Raw genomic sequence first — 25,662 nt, forward strand, 5'->3', positions numbered from 1 at the left:
GTTGTTCTAAGGTCTGCCAAAAAGCAGGTGGAACTGTTGCTCTAAGGTCTGCCAAAAAGCAGATGGAAATCTGGAAATGTCATGACGTCTGATACTGTTTAACGCTTATTTTCCTGTGTGGCTGGACAGTGGTGAAGGAAGGAAATATTGCTGTTAAGAAATATAGGGTAAAATCCATTCCTTCTCTGCCTTTCTTAGCATTCATTTAAATTAAGTCAGAGAGAGGGCGGGTGAGAGGGAGAGCGAGAGAGCACGGAGGCGGGCGGGTGAGAGAGCGGGGACAGGTGAGAGGGAACGAGCACAAGCCAGGGAGAGCGGATGAGAGTGAATGAGCATGCGAGAGTGAGTGAGTGGGAGTGGGAGGGAGCGAGAGCGGGTGAGCGGGGGAGGGAGCACGGGGGAGCGAGAGTGCGAGAGAGGGGGAGCAAGAGCATGCAGGCAAGCACGAGCAAGGGGGTGAGAGGGAGGGAGCGAGATTGAGGGAGCGAGTGAGGGCAAGTGCAAACAAGGGGGAGGGGGAGCATGGGAGAGAGTGCGGGTGCACGCGAGAGCAAGAGAGTGAGGGCACGAGAGAGCGAGAGCTAGAGAGCAAGTGGAAGTGGATGTGAGAGCAGGAGAGCGAGCGTGGGCAGGGGAGCGAGCGTGGGCACGAGCAGGGGAGCGGGGGTGAGAGTTCAAGAGCGAGTGAAAGCAAGAGTGAGTGGAAGAGCGAGCATGCGGAGGGAGAGAGGGCGTGGTCGTGCAAGATCGGGAGCGAGGGAGCAAGCGTGAGCGAGAGATTGAGAGCGAGGGTGTGAAAGGGAGGGCAGGAGCGAGAGGGTGAGCGAGCAGGGGCAAGAGAGTGACAGTGAGAGGGGCAGGTGGGCGAGAGAGCGAGGAAGAGGGAGGGCATGAGGGCGAGCGAGGGGGGCAAGTGAGTGGGAGGGTGAGGGTGGACGAGAGGGCAAGGGAGGGCGAGAAGGTGTGAGTGAGCAGGAGGGCGAGGGCAAGCAAGAGAGCGGGGGGGGAGGGGTGGGCGAGAGGGGGAGGACGAATGAGAGGAGGAGAGTGCACGAGAGAGGGAGGCGAGGGGGCAAGCGGGGATTAGGGGATGAGCAAGTGTGAGGGGGCAGGGGATGAGGAGGCGAGCAAGGGGGCGAGGGGTTAAGCGGGGGCAAGTGGGTGAGAAGGTGAGTGGGAGCAAGGAGGCAGGCAAGTGGACGAGGAGGCGGGCAAGTGGACGAGGAGGTGAGTGGGAGCAAGGAGGCGGGCAAGGAGCCCAAGTGAGTGGGCGAGGTGGGCGAGGGGGCAAGCCAGGGTGAGGAGGTGAGCAACGGGGGCAAGCCGAGCGGGGATGAGGAGCCAAGTGAGAGCAAGGGGCAAGGGGGCAAGGAGGTGAGCATGAGGGGGAGATGGACTGGGGGAGGAGGTGAGCGCAGGGAAGGGAGTGAGGCGGCGAGCGTGGGGCGGCAAGTGCTAGGTGATGAGCACCAGGAGATGAATGCGAGCATGAGACTTGAGGAGATGAATGCAAGGATACGAGTGTGAGCAGAAGTGTGAGGAGACTAGCGACAGGGAGGGGACGAGCACAATCGAGAGAGGGAGGAGATGAGAGAGAGAAGACGAATGCACAAGAGAGAGGAAGAAGACGAGCACAAAGGAGAGCATGAGGATATGAACGCGAGGGAGAGCGAGAGGAGATGAATGTGAGAAGATGAGATGGAACGAGAGAAGGAGGAGACGAGCATATACTGGAGAGTGAGGGAGGGGGGAAAGACTATCAAGAATGAGAGCGAGACAGCTAGAGAGAGAGACCAGGAGGCAGCAGGCAAGAGAGGGAGGAAAAGAGCGCGAGCAAAAGAGGAAGAGAGGGAACGTGAGATGGCAAGAGAAAGTGAGACAGCAGTTGTGAGACAGAATGAGTGCAAGACCATGAGAGCAAGCAAGTGTGAGTCAGCGAGGGCAAGACAGTGAGATTGAGTGAGATGGCAAGCACAAGACTGAGTGAGAGAGGGTGAGACAGCGAGTGTGAGACAGCATGCAAGAGGAGGCAAGCACAAGTGAGAGACAGTGAGCAAGTGTGAGACTGCGGGAGTGAGCTGGAGCGAGCGCGATTGGTCAAAACAGTGAGTGAGACGAGAGTGCACGCTTGAGTGAGCACGAGAGATGGAGAGAGAGTAAGATAGTGATCACTAGATGGAGCAAGAGTGAGGCAGCAAGAGAGTGACACAGTCACAAGCGTGAGAGTGCGACAGCGAGCAAGTGCAAGCAGGTGAGAAAATGAGCACAAGGTGTCAGTAGCACGCGTGAGAACAAGCGCAAGATGATGGGAGCGGGCACGAGGTGGCAGGTGACACAGTGAGCTCGAGACAGCGAGAGCGAGCGAGTGCGAGTGAGCAAGGTAGTGAGAACAAGAGAGACAGTGAGATGGCATGAGTGAGCCAGAGAAAGATAGATATGGAGGGAGAGAGCAAGAGAGCGAGCGCCACAGGTTGAGCAAGAACTATAGAGAAACTAAGAGACTAAACAACTGAGAGACAGACAGACGGGGAGAGAAAGAGGGACACAGGGAGTGAGACAAAATTCAGAGATGGAGACAGAGGCAGAGAGACAGTGAGAGAGTGGGAGTGTTAGGGAGATAGAGCGAGAGAGGGAAATAGCGAGCAAAGGCGCAAAAGATGGTGAGAGAGAAGGAAAACTCAAAGAGAGACAGGGAGAGAGACAGAAGAAGATTAAATGTTAATTGATCTAGTGGTTCAAGCAGAATACCTGAAGGTTATGGGGTTTACTGCAGGCTGCAATGCTTGGGTGTTTTCTAAATAGCAAATAGGTACAAACTGTAGTCCCTGGTTTATCTAATTTGTGAAGTATGTGTTTTGGATAGTGGGTTGTTGGTGATTTGCATGTGAGGTTTTGGGGAGGGCACAGTAGCAATAGCTCCTTACTCCTTCATTAGCTGCACTAAGAAGATACACGAGTTTTGTTAACGACAATCTCAGATATTTTCATTATTCAGAATTCACCACCAGTCTCCACGTAGGATCAAAAACATATCACACATTCATTTTCAGAGGCACTTTTGGCTGCTCATAATGTTCAGAGTCTTTCCACTTTCTTTTCCATGTCTTTGACAAGGCTATAACCTGTTTTGCAGGTCTTCTGCAAAATATAACAAGCAGTCATTACATAAGGCACAACACTGAGAAGCATTCAGCATTGTTATCACTGCTTGTTCTTCAAAAGGTGTGCACCTCTCTGCAATTACTGTCATGATCAGTTCTTCACAGAGCATTCCTTACAGTTTTAACTGAAATCTGATAATGGCATGTCAGGTTGACCCTGACCAGCAACTAAGCACCCACCAGCCACTCACTCACTCACCCCATCAGTGGGATGGGGGAGACAATGGGAAGTGCAAAAGAGAGAAAAAACCCTCAAGGATCAAGATAAAGATGGTTTAATAAGTGAAGGGCAAAAAAAAAGGAAAAAAAAACAAGTGATGCAAAGGCAGTCACTCACCACCTCCTACAAGCAGACCGATGCCCAGCTGGTGTCTGAGCAATGGCAACTTTGTAAAGACTACCCCCTCATCATGCTGAGCATGATGTCATATGGCATGGAATATCTCTTTGGTCAATTTAGGTCAGCTGTCCTGGCTGTGTCCCTTCCCAGCCTCTTGCCCACCCCCAGCCTAGTCACAGCAGGGGCAGAGTGAGAAACAGAGAAGGCCTTGATGCTGTGCAAGCACTGTTCAGCAATAGCTAAAACATCAGTGTGTTATCAACACTGTTTAGCCACAAATACAAAGCACAGCACCATATGGGCAGCTATGAAGAAAATTAACTTCATCCCAGACAGACCCAGTACATGGCACTAACCAAATATAGGGGAAATTATGGGAATCCAGAAGAATGAAGCATAGAAATCTGCTGGTTTAAGAAGTTCAGAATTTCTATAGTTTTCAGTTACTTCAAGGGAGGGGGGAGAATGAAGCAATAAAAACATTATGCTATATTTGTGTAGGATTCTATATGATAAACTAAATAAAAGTACAAAAATGCAGAAAGTACACTGATTTTCCAGGGAAGTATCTTAAGTAGTCATGACAGAGTATCATGACAACTCTCTATGTGAATATAGTTATTTCATTATCCTTAGAGCAAACACACTAATCTAACATGTCTGGGAAGACACATCCTCAGACTAGACTTGCTTTCCCTATTTCTTTGGAGGGCCTGAATTTCCTCCATTAGTTCAAAGTTAAATTTTCAACTCAGACATAAAAAGAAAGCAAAGTGCAAAGGAAATAAGTACTCAGTCATGATTCCATACCATGTTATAGCAGTAGTCATTAAGCTATTACTGACCAACATTTTCCCCACACAGCATGCAAGTAATGAGGCTGTGGAATATAAATAAGTTCATCCCCACTCCAGCAACAGAAATGGATTCAATTTCAACAGCAATAGTCTGTCTTCAACAAAACTTCAACATCACTGAAAATGAAACCTCAACTATCAGTTCAATCCAGCTAATGAGCTAAATGAATTTCCTATTCTACAAGTTTCATGTCTTTCCATGGTTTAGTAACAAGTTTTAACAAATTATGAACTCAACGGATATAACTAATCTATAATTAACTGATTACTGTGATGGCAGAATTTCTATTGTGTAAATGTCTCTTATTTGCATACTTTTTTGGACACCATTCTCTCAGTCTAATACTGGTAATTCTGAAGTTGGATCCATTGGAGAAATGCAGAAAGATTAGTGGATTTCCTAGTATGTCAGATCTACTGGTCTTGCCAGAATAAACTTATATTCAAGAGCTTCTTAAGAAAGATGGAATAGGAGAAGATGGTTCTTTAGTAGTCAGCAAAAGAAATGAAGCTTGGCATTGGAACACAAAGCACCACAGAGATCGCAAACTCCTCCAGGTTCTTGCATTACTGGTAACTTCAAGGCAACTGCTTCCCAGTTCCATGAATGTAGTTAGCTTCTATCAAAAAGACAACACAGCCAACAACAGCTATTGGCTACAGATTTACAATCACAAGCAGTTAAAAAAAGAAATCAGAGAATGAAGAAGAGAAAAAGCAATAAACAGAACAAAACTAGTTTTCTAAAGCATCACAGACTGGGAATTTGCAAACTGTGTGCATAATAGTTCGTAGATTATTTATAGTAAATATTTTTCCTTGTACTTTTCAGAAAATGGAACCATATAAAACCTAAAACGATAGGCAGACAACTCCATTTTCCCCATCAACTAGAGCTATGGACACAGAACTCAATCATAATCACTGATAGGAAAACATCTATTGTTCCTAAATTTAAAAAAGAAAACTAAGCTACAATAAAAATCACCCCCCCTCCATGTTTTATAGCCTGAATGTCAGATACCTTTTTACCAACAGATGGGTCTCCAGTGGACTCTTGTAGCTATGCCAATAAAACAAGTTGGTTTTGAACAGATGGTTCATCAACATGACAACCGCCAAATTCTGATCTTATCAGACGATTTTAAGAGATCCCTGTGCCACAGTGTCATCAGACTATACCACTCAGAAGCATGCTTCCACAATCAAGGCACAGAATATGCATCTGTGTCTTCCCAGATTTCCTGCATGGTCTCTGTGCCTCACTTCCATCTACAAACACTTCTCTGTTTCACTGAAATCCCCCAAAGTTCTGGGTATAAAGTGCCCAAAGATTCATGGACACAGGCTACAGAGTAGCCTTCAACAACTGCTGTCCAAGTCATTTAGGTCTATGTGCTTCTTGATAGCTTCAAAATTTTACACTAAGGACAGCTGCATACCATATCAAAATAATTTAGGACAAGAAGAAATGAAACAATGTGAAATGTCTCGCTTTAATGGGGAGAATCTGAATTGTCTAATATGGAATTAGTAAAAGACAGGCTATTGCTTTATAGTTGCCCTATAGAGAGCTTCCTAGACCCTCTTTCACTTCAAATGTTTGGAAATAACGCATTAGAAACAATTTTGAAAATGAGAAGGCTGTGGTGCTCCTTTTCACATCTTTCTTACTATCTCTCTGGTGTTCACTCCATATCCCTCTCTTCACTGCCTTGCTGAATGTACACCCCCACCCACCCCTGTCCAAAAAAGTTTCATCCTTCCAGATAACTGATATCTGCAGCCCACAGCATACTTATAAGGAGCACTCCCTGTCTTTGATCCTTTTCCTTTTCTATTCCAGTAACTTTTATCTCTGTCCTGGTCCCCTAAAGGTATCTGTAAACTTTGTCACTTGATAACCATCCAGGAATTTCCCCCAAATGATGGTGGTTATTCTTACTGGATTTACAAGTTACCTCTGTCAAGGATCCCAAAGACTGGATAAGTAGAAGATGATATAAAATATTAAGGAATCCTACCACTTCAAGCTTCTGGCAATTCCCTCACCTTCCTTTGTCCTAAATCATTTGCAGCAGCTACATTAAAATCCTTCCTGAAAAGGAAGTTGATACAGCTTTTCAGAAGCTTAAAAAACCCCTTATTTTTTATAAAAGCAATGTATACTTGGTTTATACTCCAGCTGCTTTTAAGTAGAAATAGAAACATTCTATTTATTTTCTAATCTTTTAATAGATTAGATGTTAGAATGTTAATAGAAACATTCTATTTATTTTCTAATTTTTTAATATCTATACATTTAAGTAGAAATAGAAACAATAGAGACTCTAGGTCTCTAACTGTGACATAATTCTAGACAATTTTAAACATCCATTTAAGTTTTAAAGTGTTAACTGTAACATATTGTACTAAAAAATCAAATAAAGTTTAAGCACATTTTATAAATCTAGTGTGTCTTTAAAGCTGATGTGCAAGCACATAAATTTCCCCACTAAGAACATGAAAGAGGGGTTTTGTTTTCCAGCTGCAAAACTAAAAAAGTAAAAAAGCTGAAAGACATACATTATCATTGAGACTCTCAATATTCCCTCTTTGGAATCATTAAGGAAAAAAGTTTTGAAAAACCCACTCCCAGGTATCTACCTTTCTGCCTTTCCCAGTTCTGTTTCATTGCAGGCTTCATTTTCAGACCACTCTTCTTTGAGCGTTCTGAGACTGCATAATTACAGGACACTGTTGTTTAAGAAATTGAAATAAGTAAATTTGCATAAATACAATCTAAAACAGATATCATAGAATGCTTTGGATTGGAAGGGACCTTTAAAGGTCATCTAGTCCAACCCCCCTGCAATGAGCAGGGACATCTTCAACTAGGGTCAGGTTGCTCAGAGCCCCATCCAGCCTGACCTTGAATGTTTCCAGGGATGGGGCCTCCACTACCTCTCCGGGCATCCTGTGCCAGTGCCTCACCACCCTCGTTGTAAAAAATTTCTTTCTTAAATCCACTCTAAATCTGCCCTCCCTTAGTTTAAAACCATTGCTCCTTGTCCTGTCACAACAGGCCTTGCTAAAATGTCTGTCCCCGTCTTTCCTATAGGCCCCCTTTAAATACTGGAAGACTGCTATAAGGTCTCCCCACAGCCTTCTTTTCTCCAGGTTGAACGACCCCAACTCTCTCAGCCTGTCCTCGTAGGAGAGGTGTTCCAGCCCTCGGATCATTTTCGTGGCCCTCCTCTGGACCCGCTCCAAAAGGTCCATGTCCTTCTTGTGCTGAGGGCTCCAGAGCTGGACGCAGTACTCCAGGTGAGGTCTCACCAGAGCAGAGTAGAGGGGCAGAATCACCTCCCTCGACCTGATGGCCACGCTTCTTTTGATGCAGCCCAGGATGCAGTTGGCTTTCTGGGCTGTGAGCGCACATTGCTGGCTCATGCCCAGCTTTTCATCCACCAGTACTCCCAAGTCCTTCTCCGCAGGGCTGCTCTCAATCCCTTCATCCCCCAGGCTGTATTGAAACCGAGGATTGCCCTGACCCAGGTGTAGGACCCTGCACTTGGCCTTGTTGAACCTCATGTGGTTCACATGGGCCCACTTCTCCAGCTTGTCCAGGTCCCTCAGGCATGTCAACTGCACCACTCAGCTTGGTGTCGTCTGCAAACTTGCTGAGGGTGCACTCGATCTCGCTGTCAACGTCATTGATGAAAATATTGAACAGCACTGGTCCCAGTACAGACCCCTGAGGGACACCACTTGTCACCGATCTCCATCTGGACATTGAGCCGTTGACCACTACCCTCTGGATGCGACCATTCAAGCAATTCCTTATCCACCAAACAGTCCACCCATCAAATCCATATCTCTCCAATTTAGAGAGAAGGATGTCATGGGGGACCATGTCAAAGGCCTTACAGAAGTCCAGATAGATGACATCCATTGCTTTTCCCTTGGCCACTGATGTAGTCACTCCATCATAGAAGGCCACTAGGTTGGTCAGGCAGGACTTGCCCTTGGTAAAGCCATGTTGGCTGTCTCGAATCACCTCCCTGTCCTCCATGTGCTCTAGCATAGCTTCTAGGAGGATCTGTTCCATGATCTTCCCAGGCACAGAGGTGAGGCTGACAGGTCAGTAGTTCCCAGGGTCCTCCTTTCTACCCTTTTTAAAGATGGGCACAATATTTCCCTTTTTCCAGTCACCAGGGACTTTACCTGACTGCCATGAATTTTCAAATATCATGGAGAGTGGCTTGGCAACCACATCAGCCAATTCCCTCAGGACTCTGGGATGCATCTCATCAGGCCCCATAGACTTATGTATGTTCAGGTTCCTCAGGTGGTCATGAACCTGATCTTCCCTTGCAGTGGGAGGGGCTTTACCCCCCTGGTCCCCAACATGTTCTCCATTGACTCGGGAGGGGTGAGGAGAGTGGTTGCCAGAGAAGACTGAAGCAAAAAATTTGTTGAGTACCTCAGCCTTCTCCTTGTCTGTTGATACTAGGTCACCATTGTTGTTCATCAGTGGAGGTACGCTTTCTTTAACTTTCCTTTTCTGGTTGATATACCTGTAGAAGCCCTTCTTGTTATTCTTTGCATCCCTTGCCAAGTTCAGCTCCAGCTGCGCCTTGGCCTTCCTGACCCCATACCTACACAAGCGGGCAGCGTCCCTATACTCTTCCCAGGTTACCTGTCCCTGCTTCCACTGCCTGTGCAGTTCCCTCTTGCTCTTCAGTTTGACCAGCAGGTCTCGACTCATCCATGCTGGTCTCTTCCCTTCCTTGCCTGATTTCCTACATCTGGGGACTGAGAGCTCTTGTGCTTTATGGAAAGTGTCCTTAAAGATCTGCCAGCTCTGTTTTGCTCCCCTGTCCCTGAGGACCATTTCCCAGGGGGTCCTACTGACTAACTCCTTGAAGAGCTGAAAGTTTGCTTTTCTAAAATTTAGGGTCCTGACTATACTCCTCGCCTGTCCCATATCTGTCAGGACTGTGAACTCCACCAGTGCATGATCACTGCAGCCCAGGCTGCCTCCAGTCTTGATATCACTGATGAGCTCACTTGCATTGCTGACCATCAGGTCCAGTATTGCATCCCCTCGGGAAGGGGTGTCTATTACCTGGGTTAAGAAGTTATTCTCGCTGCACTCCAGGAGTCTCCTGGATTGCCTACAGCTTGGTTGTGGTAAACAAACAATATGGTTGTTTGTTTACCTGGGGAACAGTAACAGCATAAATTGTACCACATTTAGTGCCTCCTGCAGCATTTCTTCCCTTAAACATTGCAAATATAAATGTCTGCCATTTTTGGTCACAAAAAATAAATTGTTAGTAATATTCACCCCTGTACCACCTGCAGAGGCAACATAGCTAAGAGTCTAAGTTGATTTCTATTCCTTCTTGAGAGCAGCCCTGCGGAGAAGGACTTTGGGGTACTGGTGGATGAAACACCAGACATGAGCCAGCAATGTGAGCTTGCAGCCCAGAAAGCCAATCATATCCTGGGCTGCATCAAAAGAAGCGTGGCCAGCAGGTCAAGGGAGGTGATTCTGCCCCTCTACTCCGCTCTCGTGAGACCCCATCTGGAGTACTGCGTCCAGCTCTGGAGTTCTCAGCACAAGAAAGACATGGACCTGTTGGAGCAGGTCCAGAGGAGGGCCACAAAAATGATCAGAGGGCTGGAACACCTCTCCTATGAGGAAAGGCTGAGAGAGTTGGGGTCGTTCAACCTGGAGAAGAGAAGGCTCTGGGGAGACCTTATAGCAGCCTTTCAGTACTTAAAGGGGGCTTATAGGAAAGATGGGGATAAACTTTTTTAGTAGGGCTTGTTGCGATAGGACAAGGGGTAATGGTTTTAAACTAAAAGAGAGTAGATTTAGACTAGATATAAGGAAGAATTCTTTTACAATGAGGGTGGTGAAACACTGGCACAGGTTGCCCAGAGAGGTGTTAGATGCCCCATCCCTGGAAACATTCAAGGTCAGTTTGTCAGGGCTCTGAGCAACCTGATCTAGTTGAAGATGTCCCTGGTCATTGCAGGGGGGTTGGACTAGATGACCTTTAAAGGTCCCTTCCAACCCAAGCTATTCTTTCTATGATTCTATGATTCTATGACCAAATTATTTAGTAAATTACAATGAGCTGAAGCAAAGGGATTAATAGCAGAAAACATACTGTGCCAATGTGGGAAAAAGACCCTGCTTGAACTCTCTGAATGCAGACTGAGTATGTAGACCTGGTAACTGGAAGTTTTACTTATTTTAAAAGGCTTTTCCTTGTAAAATGTGATCATTTGATGTACATTTTATGGAGCAATAAAATACTATATGGTAAAAGAGATTTTAAGGTTGTATTTCACAGTAAACTTTAAAGGAAAAGTTTTATCTGTCTGATTACATAAAAAATTACAAGGACACCAAAACCAAACAAAATCTTCTCATTCCTTTTCTAATTTTTCTTTCTTTTTCACTGAGAAATAATATGACCTGACCGATTCTAGAACATAAGTGTACTGGTTTAGGCTGGGATAGACTTAATTTTCTTCACAGTAGCTAGTATGGGGCTATGTTTTGGATTTGTGACCAAAACAGTGTTGATAACACACCAGTGTTTTAGCTATTGCAGAACAGTGTTTACACAGCATCAAGGCCTTCTCTGTTCCTCATGCTGCCTCACCAGCGAGTAGGCTGGGGGTGTGCTTCCCCCATGCCCGACCTTTATCTCCTGTGACCCTGCTCAAGTGATAACTACCAGTGATGGTTGTAATTAATGCATCTGGTCATGATGGCTGCATCCAGCTCAAAGTGGATTCAGGAGACAGATAACAACACAATAGCCTAGGGCTATTGTGCAATGTGCCCACCTAACCACAGTGAAGAAACTAAAATCTGTGGTCAGTATGCAAATATGACTATGAGTCAATCATCTTACCCCCCATAAATAGTGAGCAGCCCAAGAGCCCTTTGAGCTCTTCTGCATGGCAGTGGGCTGCACGCCAGGATCTCCCCTTGAGCAGGGATGCTTCTCAAGGTTACTCCTTGAGGTTGAGAGATTCCTTGCCACAACAGATCCTCGGTAAGTGACTAACAGCATGCTAAACTTTGAAATCTTAGCTAAGTGATATAAAAGATTGATTGCGCACATATAATCCTTTAGACATAAACCGTTGACCAAGTCTGGGACTAGGATTGGATCCAGCTGCACCTAGACTCCTCTCTGAGAAGGAGTTTAGAAAGCAAGGGGATCCTTTTTCTGAACCTCATGACTCAACAGGAGGGTCTCCCTGACAGTTTTGCCTGACCCTGTCCTCTATACAGTAAATAATCAAGTGTACCTTGCCATCGAATCTTGTTAAAACACTGTCGCATTGAACTTTGTTAACTCCCTATTCCATATCAATAAAGTATGTTTTTGCTTCTCTCTTACGAGTGAAGTGCACTCTCACTCCATCTGCGACAGGTGCACAAGAAGTTGGGAGGGGACACAGCTGGGACAGCTGACCCCACCTGACCAAAGGGATATTCCATACCATATGACATCATGCTCAGTATATAAAGCTGGGGGAAGAAGAAGAAGGAAGGGGGGACGTTCAGAGTTATGGTGTTTGTCTTCCCAAGTAACCATTACACGTGAGGGAGCCCTGCTTTCCTGGAGATGGCTGAACACCTGCCTGCCCATGGGAAGTAGTGAATGAATTCCTTGTTTTGCTTTGCTTGCATGTGTGGCTTTTGCTTTACCTATTAAACTGTCCTTATCTTAACCCACGAGTTTTCTCACTTTTACTCTTCTGATTCTCTCCCCCATCCCACCGGGGGAGAATGAGCAAGTGGCTGTGTGGTGCTTAGTTGCTGGCTGGGGTTAAACCACAACAGCTGCCTACCAGGGTTAACCCACAACAATAAGTTATTATGTAATTTAAGATATCCTAAGTACTTGATCACTTTTCCTATTATTTAAAATAATATGGTTCAGACAGTGTGAACAGAAGGGCTTACATCAAACAGAGTAAATAATAGAAATAAATATTTAAACTGGTGTAAATTTCAGAGAGAGAGTGTGCAAGAGAAAGAGAGAGAGATATCTAAATACTACAGAAGATCATTTTGGTGAAATGAAGCATGATACAAGCAGTATAAAGGAGATCAATTTTACTGTCTTCAAAGGATAATCAAGAGGCCCTCATATTTGTAAAACATTACTGCAGATTTTACACTGCAGTAATTTCACATAAGTATTATGCACTTCAGAAATTTCTCTTGTATTTTAATACATCTCTTAAGTTGAATTAGCTTTTCCATATCTAAAGTACTTACTTGATGTCAATTTTAAAAAATAAGAACATTTTCATATAGAATTAACATAATCTAATTTAAAATCTAGCTAGAATAAGTGTTTGCCAAAACATTTAAGCTGCACTACATTCAATAAAAAGTCATGGTGCTTATACACATGCACCATGAAGACCTACTTATCAGTGTCCAAGAGCTCTGTATTTTACAGTATTCTGTAGTGCCTTTCCTCAGAGGATGTCAAAGCAGTTAACAGCATCCTGGGCAAGCATTAATCTAAGTAAAATATTCCAGAAGTCGATCGTTTTTTTCAACAATGAAGCAGATTCTTCCCTTCACAAAAAAAAAAATCCAAACGAAAAAATCCAAACGTACTTTTCACCCAGACTGTATTTAGAAGTGTAAAATTGAACAAATAAGTTTGTGTTACATGTGGGCTCAGTATCTAAGCAGCCCTAAAATATCTACTGGACCATCTGTTGCTAAATTCTCTTGCATGCTTGTCTTGTCATGCATCCCTCACAGCATCCTTCTGGACAAGTTGTCCAACTGTGAAATGAGCAGGTTCACAGTGCACTGGGTGAAGAACTGGCTGAATGGCAGGGCTCAAAGGGTTGTAGTGATTGGGGCTACATCTGGTTGGTGAACAGTCACCAGCAGTGTTCCTCAGGGCTCAATTCTAGGGCCAGTTCTGTTCAATATATTTATCAATGATATGGATGCAGGAGTTGAATGCACCATTAGCAAGTTTGCTGATGATACCAAACTGGGAGGTGCTGTTGACTCTCTTGAGGGACAAGAGGCCTTGCAGAAGGATCTAGATAGATTGGAGCATTGGGCAATCATGAATGGGATGAAATTTAACAAGTCCAAATGCCGGATCCTGCACCTGGGACGGAGTAATGCCGGGCACAAGTATAAATTGGGAGAGGAGTGGCTGGAGATCAGCCCTGCAGAAAGGGATCTGGAGGCGCTGGTTGACAGCAGGCTCAATATGAGGAGTCAGCAGTGTGCCCTGGCAGCCAAGAGGGCAAACTGCATCCTGGGGTGCATCAAACACAGTATAACCAGCTGGTCAGAAGAGGTAATTATCCTTCTGTATTTAGCATTGGTGCAGCCTCACCTTGAGTCTTGTGTGCAGTTCTGGCTCTCACAACTTAAAAAGGATGTTAAGGTACTTGAATGCATCCAGAGGAGGGCAACAAGGCTGGTGAAAGGGCTGGAAGGCATGTCCTATGAGGAACGGCTAAGGACTTTGGGCTTGTCTAGTTTGGAGAAAAGGAGACCTGAGACCTCATTGCTCTCTACAGCTTCCTGAGGAGGGCAAGTGGAGAGGGAGGTGCTGATCTCTTCTCCCTGGTATCCAGTGACAGGATGTGTGGGAATGGTTCAAAGCTGCACCAGGGGAGGTTTAGACTGGACATTAGGAAACATTTCTTTACCAAGAGGGTGGTCAAACCCTGGAACAGGCTTCCTAGAGAGGTGGTCGATGCCCCCATCCCTGTCAGTGTTTAAGAGGCCTTTGGACAATGCCCTTAATAACATGCTTTAGCTTTTGGTCAGCCCTGAAGTGGTCAGGCAGTTGGACTAGATGATCGTTGTAAGGTCCCTTGCAAATGAACTATTCTATTCTATTCTATGCTTGTTGTATTGTCTTTTTTATTTTGTGTGTAATGCCATCATTTCCACATGCATTGGTAGGATCACCCTTTAAATGTGTGACTTTTTCATAGTATGAGTAGAATATGAGAGACTGCTCCTTCTTCCTTTGTATTGATAATAACTCCTTTTTGCTTTGACTTTATGAGAGCAAGCAAAGACTGACTAGATCATAATGTATTGTGGGATGTGCTTGTTCCAGTGACCTACCTAAATGAACTGGATGAACAGTTTTCCAAAGATGACAAATTTGGGAACTTTGCAGAAGTCCTCACAGGAGTAGGAGGTGGGATGGCCACTGAAGCAAATTTGTGATTCCATGCTTCTGAATGTTTCTCCATGCTGTGAAATGGAGTACCTGAGGCTGTTTGTCAGCACTTATATTCCTGACTGCTGACCTTTCTGGCAATCCTCCCATTGGTATTTCCTTGCTACGTTATTTTTCACCAGTATGAACTCATCATTATCTCTGGGTTCTTCTTGCTGGTAAAAAGGCATCGTGACCAGTTACTTCATCAGTATGTATCTCATGAATTTATTCTGTAGTGGCAAACAGCAAATGTTTTGGAGATAATAAATATAAGTGGTCATTCTCTGACTGCAGAAAGTCATTCTGCGAAGGAGCCCTTTAGAGCATCCAGCTGGATGGTTCACTTCTCTGTTCACCAGGGAAAGTTACCCAGTAGGGAGTTAGCAAGTAAATTGAACCAGTCTTCAAAAAGAAATTATATGATCCTTAGTTACCTTCTTGCGGAAAGTGATGATAATCCCGTTTGTTTCATGAGAGTAATCATTTCATGAAAGGAAAAAAATATTTTTTTTCTTAGCTAGGCTTCTGATCCTGCAAGCCACTAGGAAGCTTTGCTGACTCAATTAAAGCAATCCTGCCAGGTAAATGTGACCCAATTTAGCCTCATATGCTTCTGGGTGTCGTGGTTTAGCTTCAGTCGGCAACTAAGCACCACATAGCTGCTTGCTCACCCTCCCCCCCGCCCCGATGGGATGGGGGAGAGAATCTGAAGAGCAAAAGTAAGAAAACTTGTGGGCTGAGATAAGAACAGTTTAATAATTGAAATATTATAATAATAATAATAATAATAATAATAATAATAATAATAATAATAATAAATTGTAATGAAAAGGGAAACAATGAGGGGGAGAGAGAGAGAGAGGAACAAAACCCAGGGAAAAACAAAAAAGACCCCAAACAAGTGATGCAACAACTCACCACCTGCTGACCGATGCCCAGCCAGTCCCCAAGCAGTGATAAATAGCTCCCCACTGAGCTATAAATAATTCACCCTTATGTTGCCAGTCCAGATCCACCTGAGCCTCTTCAATCTTAGCAGCCTGATCCATCCGCTGGTTGTTTTGATGTTCCTCAGTGGCCCGACTCTTGGGTACGTGAGCATCTACGTGACGTACTTTTACAACCAGGTTCTCTACCCGGGCAGCAATATCTTGCCACAATGCGGCAGCCCAGATGGGTTTGCCTCTGCGCTGCCAGTTGCTCTGCTTCCATTGCTGCAACCACCCCCACAGGGCATTTGCCACCATCCATGAATCAGTATAGAGATAGAGCACTGGCCACTTTTCTCATTCAGCAATGTCTAAAGCCAGCTGGATGGCCTTCTGCAAATTGGCTCGATTCACCATCTCCTTCAGCAGTTTCTACCACTTGTCATATAGGACTCCATGCAGCAGCTTTCCATCTATGATGCTTTCCTACAAGACGACAGGACCCATCAGTGAACAGGGCATATTGCTTCTCATTTTCTGGCAGTTTATTGTACAGTGGGGCCTCCTCAGCATGCGTTACCTCCTTCTCTGGTGATATTCCGAAATCTTTGCCTTCTGTCCAGTCCATAATTACTTCCAACATTCCTTGGCGATTGGGGTTTCTGATTCGAGCCTGTTGTGTGGATCAGTGCGACCCACTTACTCCACGTAGCATCAGTTGCATGATATGTAGAGGGGAACCTCCCTTTGAACATCTAGCCCAGCACCGGCAGCCGGGGTGCCAGGAGGAGCTGTGCTTCAGTACCAACCACTGCCAAAGCAGCTCGAACCCCTTCATATGCTGCCAATATCTCTTTTTCAGTTGGAGTATAGCGGGCCTCGGATCCTCTGTATCCCCGACTCCAAAACCCTAGGGGTCGACCTCGAGTCTCCCCTGGTGCTTTCTGCCAGAGGCTCCAGGTAGGGCCATTCTCCCCGGCTGCAGTGTAGAGCACATTCTTTACATCTTGCCCTGCCCGGACTGGCCCAAGGGCTACTGCATGAACTATCTCCCATTTAATTTGTTCAAAGGCTTGTCATTGCTCAGAGCCCCATTCAAAGTTGTTCTTCTTCCGGGTCACTTGGTAGAGAGGGCTTACGATCAGACTGTAATTTGGAATATGCATTCTCCAAAAACCCACAATGCCTAAGAAAGCTTGTGTTTCCTTTTTGCTAGTTGGTGGAGACATGGCTGTTATTTTGTTGATCACATCCATTGGGATCTGACGACGTCCATCTTGCCATTTTATTCCTAAAAACTGGATCTCCTGTGCAGGTCCCTTGACCTTACTTTGTTTTATGGCAAAACCAGCTTTCAGGAGGATCTGGACTATTTTCTTCCCTTTCTCAAAAACTTCCTCTGCTGTATTGCCCCACACGATGATGTCATCAATGTATTGCAGATGTTCTGGAGCTTCACCCTGTTCCAGTGCCGTCTGGATCAGTCCATGGCAAATGGTAGGGCTGTGTTTCCACCCCTGGGTCAGTTGATTCCAGGTGTACTGGACGCCCCTCCAAGTGAAAGCAAACTGTGGCCTGCACTCTGGTGCCAAAGGGATTGAGAAAAACGCAATAGTGATATCACTTGTGGCATAACATTTGGCTGCCTTTGACTCCAGTTCATACTGAAGTTCTAGCACGTCCGGCACGGCAGCACTCAGCGGCGGCGTGACTTCATTCAGGCCACGATAGTCTACTGTTAGTCTCCACTCTCCATTAGACTTTCACACTGGCCATATAGGGCTGTTAAAAGGTGAACGAGTCTTGCTGATCACTCCTTGGCTCTCCAGTCGATGAATCAGGTTATGGATGGGAATCAGGGAGTCTCGGTTCGTGCGATATTGCCGCCGGTGCACTGTTGTGGTAGCGATCAGCACCTGTTATTCTTCAACCCTCAGCAACCCCACAACAGAAGGGTCCTCTGAGAGACCGGGGAAGGTGGACAGCTGTTTAATTTCCTCCATCTCCAAGGCAGCTATACCAAAAGCCCACCTGTACCCTTTTGGGTCCTTGAAATACCCTCTCCTGAGGTAGTCTATGCCAATGATGCACAGGGCCTCAGGGCCAGTCACAATGGGGTGCTTTTGCCACTCATTCCCAGTTAGGCTCACTTTGGCCTCCAATACAGTCAGCTGTTGGGATCCCCCTGTCACTCCAGAAATACAGATGGGTTCTGCCTCTTTATACCTTGATGGCATTAGGGTGCACTGTGCACTGGTGTCTCCTAGAGCCTTATACTCCTGTGGGTCTGATGTGCCAGGCCATCGAATCCACACAGTCCAGCAAACCCGGTTGTCCCTTTCCTCCACCTGGCTGGAGGCAGGGCCCCTCTAGTCCTGGTCATAGTATTCGTTACCCACTTCTTGTACATTCGAGTCAGGAGTTCCTTCATTCAAATCAGGAGTAAGATCAGCCCTTCTACTCTCTCTGGGGAACTGTCCGCTGGAAACAGGAGCAGCAATTTTCCTGGAAGAACCCCCTTTGGTGATTGTTTTTCCTTGCAACTCATGTACTCGTGCCTCTAGGATCGAGGAAGGTTTTCCATCCCACTTCCTCATGTCCTCTCTGTGGTCACGCAGGTAAAACCACAGGGTGCCCTGTGGTGTGTACCCTCTGTATCCTCTCTCTTGAGCAGAGGAACGCTGACTCCTAATAGCTGAGATACTGGTCTGTACAGGTGGAAAGTAGGACCTATCTTCTTGGAGTCACTGGAAATCCTGGGACAGTTTCTCCACAGCTGAGATGAGGGAGGAAGAGATACTTTATTCGTATTCCCACAGTTGGCTAACAGCTTCATCCACTGTTGGTCCCTCTCCGTCTTTCCAGGTCAGTATTGCCAATGAGTTGACACATGATGCTGGTGCGCTCCGTACCAACTTCCACCACGTGGGTCGTGTGCACCTGACTTCATCTGGATCTTTGGATAACTGCTTGTTGTTCAGGTCACCATAAATCACCTCAAGCATGGCTAATTCCCTGAGGTACTGGATACCTTTCTCCATGGTGGTCCATTTGCCTGGGTGACATATAACATCTTCCTTGAAGGGATATCTTTCCTTTATAGCTGACAGGAGCTGCCTCCAGAGGCTGAGGACTTGTGCCCCTTTTCCAATCACTTTGTCAATGCCCCCTTCCCTAGAAAGGGATCCCAGCTGTTTGGCTTCCTTACCCTCTAATTCCAGGCTATTGGCCCTGTTATCCCAGCATTAGAGCAGCCAGGTGACAATGTGCTCCCCTGGACAACGGCTGGAATCTTTTCGCATATCTCGCAGCTCACTCAGGGATAGGAATTGGGTGGTTTCTGTCTCGTTTACGAGTTCTTCCTCTTCCTCCTTCTCTCCTTGTGATGGCCCTGCTTTTTCATCCTCCCTTTCTAAACGAGCTGACTTTTGCCTCCAAGACTTCTTCATGTGTATAGGGGCAACTGATACCAGCATGGGTTGGTTCCCTGGTTCAACCACAGTATCTGTCACCGGGGTTGGAGTAGCCGCAGTATCTATTGCAAGGGGGGGCTGGAGTAGCCGCGATGCCTGTCGCCGGGGGACTGGAGTAGCCGCGATGCCTGTTGTTTTGTCGTCAGATCCAGAGACCTTCTCTTCCCCTTGAGTGTTCTGAATAGTGTTGAACAGGGCTCGGTAGGCATGGGCCAGGCCCCAGCACATTGCAGTGATTTGTGCCTCTCTGGCATTGCCAGGGTGACAGCATACTTTTTCCAAAAATTTTGCTAGTTTTTCAGGATTCTGCACTTGTTCAGGGGTGAAGTTCCAAAACACTGGAGGTGCCCACCGTCCTAGGCATTTGCCCATGCTATCCCACATACCCTGCCACTCATAACTATCCAGCCTTGGGGCAGATCTCTGGATGGTATTCTTAAATAGTTGTTTAACCTTAAACAAGGCCTGACACACATTCAGGAGACATAGCAATAGGAACATGCTGGTTTGAACATCCCAAGGATATTCAATATTCTCAAAAGCTATTGTAGTTAGCCTGGAGAGGAAGGGGAAGATGGAGGAAGGTGTCTCCCCCATAGGTTGGCTCTCCGAGGAGAAAAGGTAAAAAGTGTAATTATCAATAATTTCCGATAGATGGCTCCCGAAGCACAGAGGTGACGGCAATGCTGAGTACAAGGACGAGATCCATTTCACGAACAATTTTATCATAGCATAAGCCAGTGTTACACAGTACAACAAAGCGATAACCTTAATCCATCTCCCAGAGGTGATAAACAGCACATAAATACTGATAAACAGTATATATGGCAAGTAAGGTGTTACATAACACAACTCTCAGAACAAGTAAATCGACATTGTGACCAGCAACTACTAAACTAATATAATAAACGCTTAAACCAAATTTGTTTTAACACACTCTGGTCAGATCTGTTGTTATCTCAACCCTTCGAGCCCACATTGGGTGCCAAAAAGGACTGTCGTGATTTAGCTTCAGTCGGCAACTAAGCACCACACATCCACTCGCTCACCCTCCCCCCCACAGCGGGATGGGGGAGAGAATCTGAAGAGCAAAAGTGAGAACACTTGTGGGTTGATAAAAGAACAGTTTAATAATTTAATAATAATAATAATAATAATAATAATAATAATAATAATAATAATAATAATATTGTAATGAAAAGGGAAACAACGAGAGAGAGAGAGAGAGAGAGAGGAACAAAACCCAGGAAAAAACAAAAAAGACCCCAAACAAGTGATGCAACTGCTCACCACCCGCCGACCAATGCCCAGCCAGTCCCCGAGCAGTGATCACTCCCCCCTGGCCAACTCCCCCCAGTTTATATAGTGAGCATGACATCATGGTATGGATTAGCCCTTTGGTCAGTTTGGATCAATTATCCTGGCTGTGCCCCCTCCCAGCTTCCTGTGCACCTGGCAGAGCATGGGAAGCTGAAAAGTCCTTGACTAGTGTAAACATTACTTAGCAACAACTAAAACATCAGTGTGTTATCAACATTATTCGCATCCTAAATCCAAAACACAGCATTATACCAGCTACTAGGAAGAAAATTAACTCTATCCCATCGAAACCAGGACACTGGGATACCCAGTTCTACAATGTAATAGTATGGATACCTTGGTTTCCATATTCTGCATTCCTTTTAAGGGTTCATTTAGTGGCTTTCTTAAAATAGTCTTAAAATTAAGGGAAAGACTGATACAAGACTGGTAAATGAATCTCAGGAAGTTGATGTTTTTACTGTGCATCAGTTAAGGTGCCAAAGCATGATTATTTTTTTCCTGATTATGTATCTATGTTGTTTGTTAAAATACGAAATATGTTTCTCATTATTTTATTCGGAAAGGAAGACTGTATATACAGGGATTATGCCTCAATAAATGTAACTTTTTAGCTTTTCTGCATGTGTGTGTGGCAAGCTTACAAATTTTGTATTGAAATATCTTAATCTGTTATTTTGGCTTTTCTGTTATAAAGACTAGTAGAGATATTCTTGCAGAGTGAGCAGAAATGATGACAGACTTCTACAGATAATTTGACAGACTGAAAGACAAAGAACTGTGTCAAAAAAGAAAGATGCATCATATTATTTATGGATCACTTCATATTGGTTTGGATCTGGCTGGAGACCTGGTGTTCTGGATTAGGCTAGATCAGATCAGCATGCTATTTCCTTTCTAATTTAGTTTGCTGTGCCCTACACTTTTTCCAAACACAGATAAATGTTTATGTCTAGTCTGTGGTTGATGTTAATTTGTTGTTAGCATTGATATGCTCCATTCTTTCTCTTTAATAGACTCATGTTGGGGGCAATGGGTGTTCTGTTGCTTAGTTTCTTAGTTTACTTGAAATTACTGAATTCTTAGAATAATAGAATCATTTAGGTTGGAAAAAACCCTTAAAATCATCGAGTCCAACCGTTAACCTAACACTACCAAGTCCACCACTACACCATGTCCCTAAGCGCCACATCTACACATCTTTTAAATACCTCCAGGGATGGTGACTCAGCCACTTTCCTGGGCAGCCTGTTCCAATGCTTGATAGCCCTTTCGGTGAATAAACATTTCCTAATATCCAATCTAAACATCCCCTGGTGAAGCAAAATTCGTGGAGACTACCCTTTAAAATCCAAATCTCCCAACAGGTGAATCGGAGTTTCAGAGTGTTCCCGAAATAAAACTCAATAGCAACGGAGTTACTATTAAGCAGGCATCCTTTATTACAGCGCTGGGCAGCACTGGGGATCGCTCCACCATAAGTGCTCCGACAAACAAGCAAGATTGCAGAGGTTATATGTTGCAAAATCATACATATTCATAAGATTAATTTATATAAACATGAGATTTCTTGGAACTCATTAATATATGTAAATGTCTCTGACGCATGCGTACTTAAGTCCTTAGGTGGTCGTTAGGGATCCTCTGGTGGTCGTTGGAGGAAGTCAGTAGTCTTCATCACTCTGACCGCTGACTGAACTTTTTCTTTACGCCTGCTCAGTCCATCTTTGTCTTGCTCATACCTTCCTTGCATATCCAAAACCAGGTGGTTCTTGTGTAGTTTCTCCTTATCAGCCCTTTCCAGGGACACAGGGCCTGAAGAATTCCTTTTTATCTATCTACATTGCAACTATCTCAGCTAACCAAGGATTTAACACAGGCAAAGCATTCTTACTCTAATGATTATTATTGGGGGGGGGGGGGGAAGACCATATGTAGGTTTCCTTCAAATAAAGAATGCTCGTTAGCAATTCTACCATCTAAGCTTCCTTACTTAAGGCCAACAATACTGGCAAGCTAGGCTAAATTATCTGCGAAAGGGAAACTAAAAGGAAACATTGAGCAACCAAGATATTTACAACATTTCTTTTTGTCTTTGGGGATTTTAGCTCTTTTCACTGGCACAACTTGAGGCCATTTCCTCTCGTCCTATCACTTGTTACTTGGGAAAAGAGACCAACACCCACCTCACTACAACCTCCTTTCAGGTAGTTGTAGAGAGCAATAAGGTCTCCCCTCAGCCTCCTTTTCTCCAGGCTAAACAACCCCAGTTCCCTCAGCCGCTCCTCATAAGACTTCTGCTCTAGACCCTTCACCAGCTTCATTGCCCTTCTTTGGACACGCTCCAGCACCTCAATGTCTCTCTTGTAGTGAGGGGCCCAAAACCGAACACAGTATTCGAGGTGTGGCCTCACTAGTGCTGAGTACAGGGGCACAATCACTTCCCTAGTCCTGCTGGCCACACTATTCCTGATACAAGCCAGGATGCCGTTGGCCTTCTTGGCCACCTGGGCACACTGCTGGCTCATATTCAGCCAGCTGTCAACCAACACCCCCAGGTCCTTTTCCACCAGGCAGCTTTCCAGCCAATCTTCCCCAAGCCTGTAGCATTGCATGGGGTTGTTGTGGCCCAAGTGCAGGACCTTGCACTTAGCCTTGTTGAATCTTAAGATATAAAATGCCAGGACAGCATATAGCTGGGTAAAAGAGCATTGCTGCGTGGGAAGAATTGACAGCCTTTCTTGTGTATAAAGTAGACATGATAATATGATAAGTGACAGCAAAAACGTGTCATATGAGGGAATTTCAATAAAGAAGCATTGTTTTCAGAAACTGTACGTTTGCATTACAGCACTAATTTCTCCTTGAATTGCTTTAGTTTCTACTATGTATTGCTTTATGTTTAGTAAGCACCTTCCTAATCTGCACCTGCAATACCACTTTCTTTTGAGAGCTGATAGAGGCTTTTGTAGAGCTGAGATGGAGGCTTCAGCAATTAAAATCGCCATAGGCTTTGGTAGTAATGGCATGGATCATTTCAAGTGGTGTGCATCAGTTATATTTTACCCAGACCTGGATTTAGGGTATGTACCTAGCTGATATTGTAAAAATCTGGTGTAGATTAAGCAGAACATGCTTTTCTCTCTGCTAAACAGGAGACGCTTCTTTGCACTTGATCCCCTGGGTATATAGGCTACTACTTGCAGTGACTTCAGGATATCTTTGTATGCTGTTCTGTGTTTGACTTCATTCAGGACTTCTACTTTTAACAGCTTCCAGAAAAATAATTATCAGCCTACTTGGATCTAAGTGACATAATTTGAATTTTTAATGATATATTTGAGACCCTACACTACTTGATGTTAATCTGCATGTTTTTGGGGGTTTTTTGTTTGGGGTTTTTTTTTTGAGAGGACTTCACATGAAGGACAGAGAGGGATGCATAACTGCAAAGGAGAAAAATTATTTTTTATACATATATATATAAGTGGGCAGAGAAGTTGACTAATTTAGAACTGTTGTCATCACTATGGAATGGTTTGAGCTAGAGAAGTGCAGCCCAAACTCTGGACAAGATTTGGAGGTGATCAGAAAAGATAATTTCTCTGAAAGCCAAAAATAAAAGGGAATAAAACATAAAAAGGAAATTTTACATGGCTCTGGGACCATCAGTGGCAATTCTTTGTTTAAAGAAACAAATTTCAGTTTTGAGTTTCTAGCAGTAAGTAGTTTTTAAAACTATTAAATAGGTGCTTTAATAAAATGCTTGTGGCTAATGCTAAATGGTAGGCTGAATACATGGTATAATTAGATTATTTTTTTTAAGCCTTATCAAAAGCTTCAAAAAACTTACAAGGTTAAAATAATTTCTAAGTCATGCAAATGTTGGTGGCTTTCGGAATTCTGATTTTTATTTCAAAAGAGATGCAACCCTGTGAGAGTACAAAACATCATTCACAGCTTAAGAAGAGACATCAGTTCTTTACTTCATTACTATGGTAACAGAAATGTGATACAGTTTCAGTGCATCTACTGTATGTGTATAAAGCAAGGCTTCTGAGATAGGTCCTCAAAATGCTTCCACTCCCCTCAAACGTTTAATACACAAATCTGCATCTCTTGTACTTCTGTTTAAAGATGATGTATTATTTTTGTGGGGTAAAGATTATCTGGTGTGTTCTTTGGAATCCAAATTCTGTAGATTTTTGTCAAGGGAACAAACTGAGGAAAATCATTAAATGATGATATTTCATATTCCACTTCCAGGATCCCTTTACATGTCTGTTTCTCTCATCTCATCTCCCTTGTGCTCCCTGCTACCACCACTACCACCCCCTTAGTAAAGCGGGGTTGGACACTGTGGGACAAGGAAAAAAAATCTCAAATAACTGAATTCCAATTTGAATTTTTTTTTGCCTTTTTTATGAAATGTTTCAGTAACTTGACCCAAACAAACAAGAAAGATAACAGACATTTGACAAGTTAATCATAATGTGGGGGTTGGGGTGGGTGCATGTGTTTTGGGGGCTGGTGTGTTTCAGTTTTCCCCCTCCCAAGAAAGTATCCCCAAGAAACACAGACACAGGAAACAGGATCTCATTGTGTCACTGAAATCGGGAATCAAACTCCTTAACACCAATGTAGTATTAAGAAGCAGGCATTCTTTATTACGGCGCCGGATGCACGGGGGATCGTTCCACCTAGCATGCATACCGCAGGTTACATCAGCCGAAACTTATATTGCCCAATTACATACATATGCATCAAATTTCCCTGAATGATCATGCATATTCATTCTATTTCCCAGAACTAATTATCATATTTGCATGGTCATTACACATGCGTCCTTGAACTCCGAGGGGCTTCTGTGGGGGTCTCTGGTGGTCCTTGGTGGTCGTACAGGTGTGTCCTTTAGTTGACCCCTTCTTCTGGACATGCGCAATCCCACCTTGCTTATGTAACTTGCTCCCCTTCTTCATGGTGCATGGTCCCTAACAATGATTTGGCACCCTTAACACAAACCAATTATTCTAACCACCCTCGACTCTTTGTCAAGATGGGCTGGGGCTGTACTGGGAACATAGCAGCATGTCCGTACTACTCCTTGTCCAATTGTCTTTGGGCATAGTAGCATATCCATAGCCATAGGTGTACAAACACAATATTAAAGCATTGTCTAACCTGCTCCTATCTCTATGTTGCTTAGTTACAAAAGAACAAACTAATCATTTTGGTTACATCTGGTTACATTTCCCCCCTTTGGAAGTTTTGAAATAATCATCTTTTCAATACTTCCACTCTTAATCTTTCATAACTCAACATAAGCAGGTGGCTT

At 44.5% G+C, this 25,662-nt stretch overlaps 1 protein-coding gene across 2 annotated transcripts in view; it reads left to right on the forward strand.

Moving 5' to 3' along the window:
- LOC140651076 (CDC42 small effector protein 2-like) overlaps positions 1-25,662 on the forward strand; it is a 106,882-nt gene that overhangs the window by 53,400 nt on the left and 27,820 nt on the right. The window lies entirely within an intron of this gene.

This window comes from Ciconia boyciana, chromosome 4 (genome assembly GCF_034638445.1).
Source record: "Ciconia boyciana chromosome 4, ASM3463844v1, whole genome shotgun sequence".
NCBI classification, from domain to species: Eukaryota; Metazoa; Chordata; class Aves; order Ciconiiformes; family Ciconiidae; genus Ciconia; species Ciconia boyciana.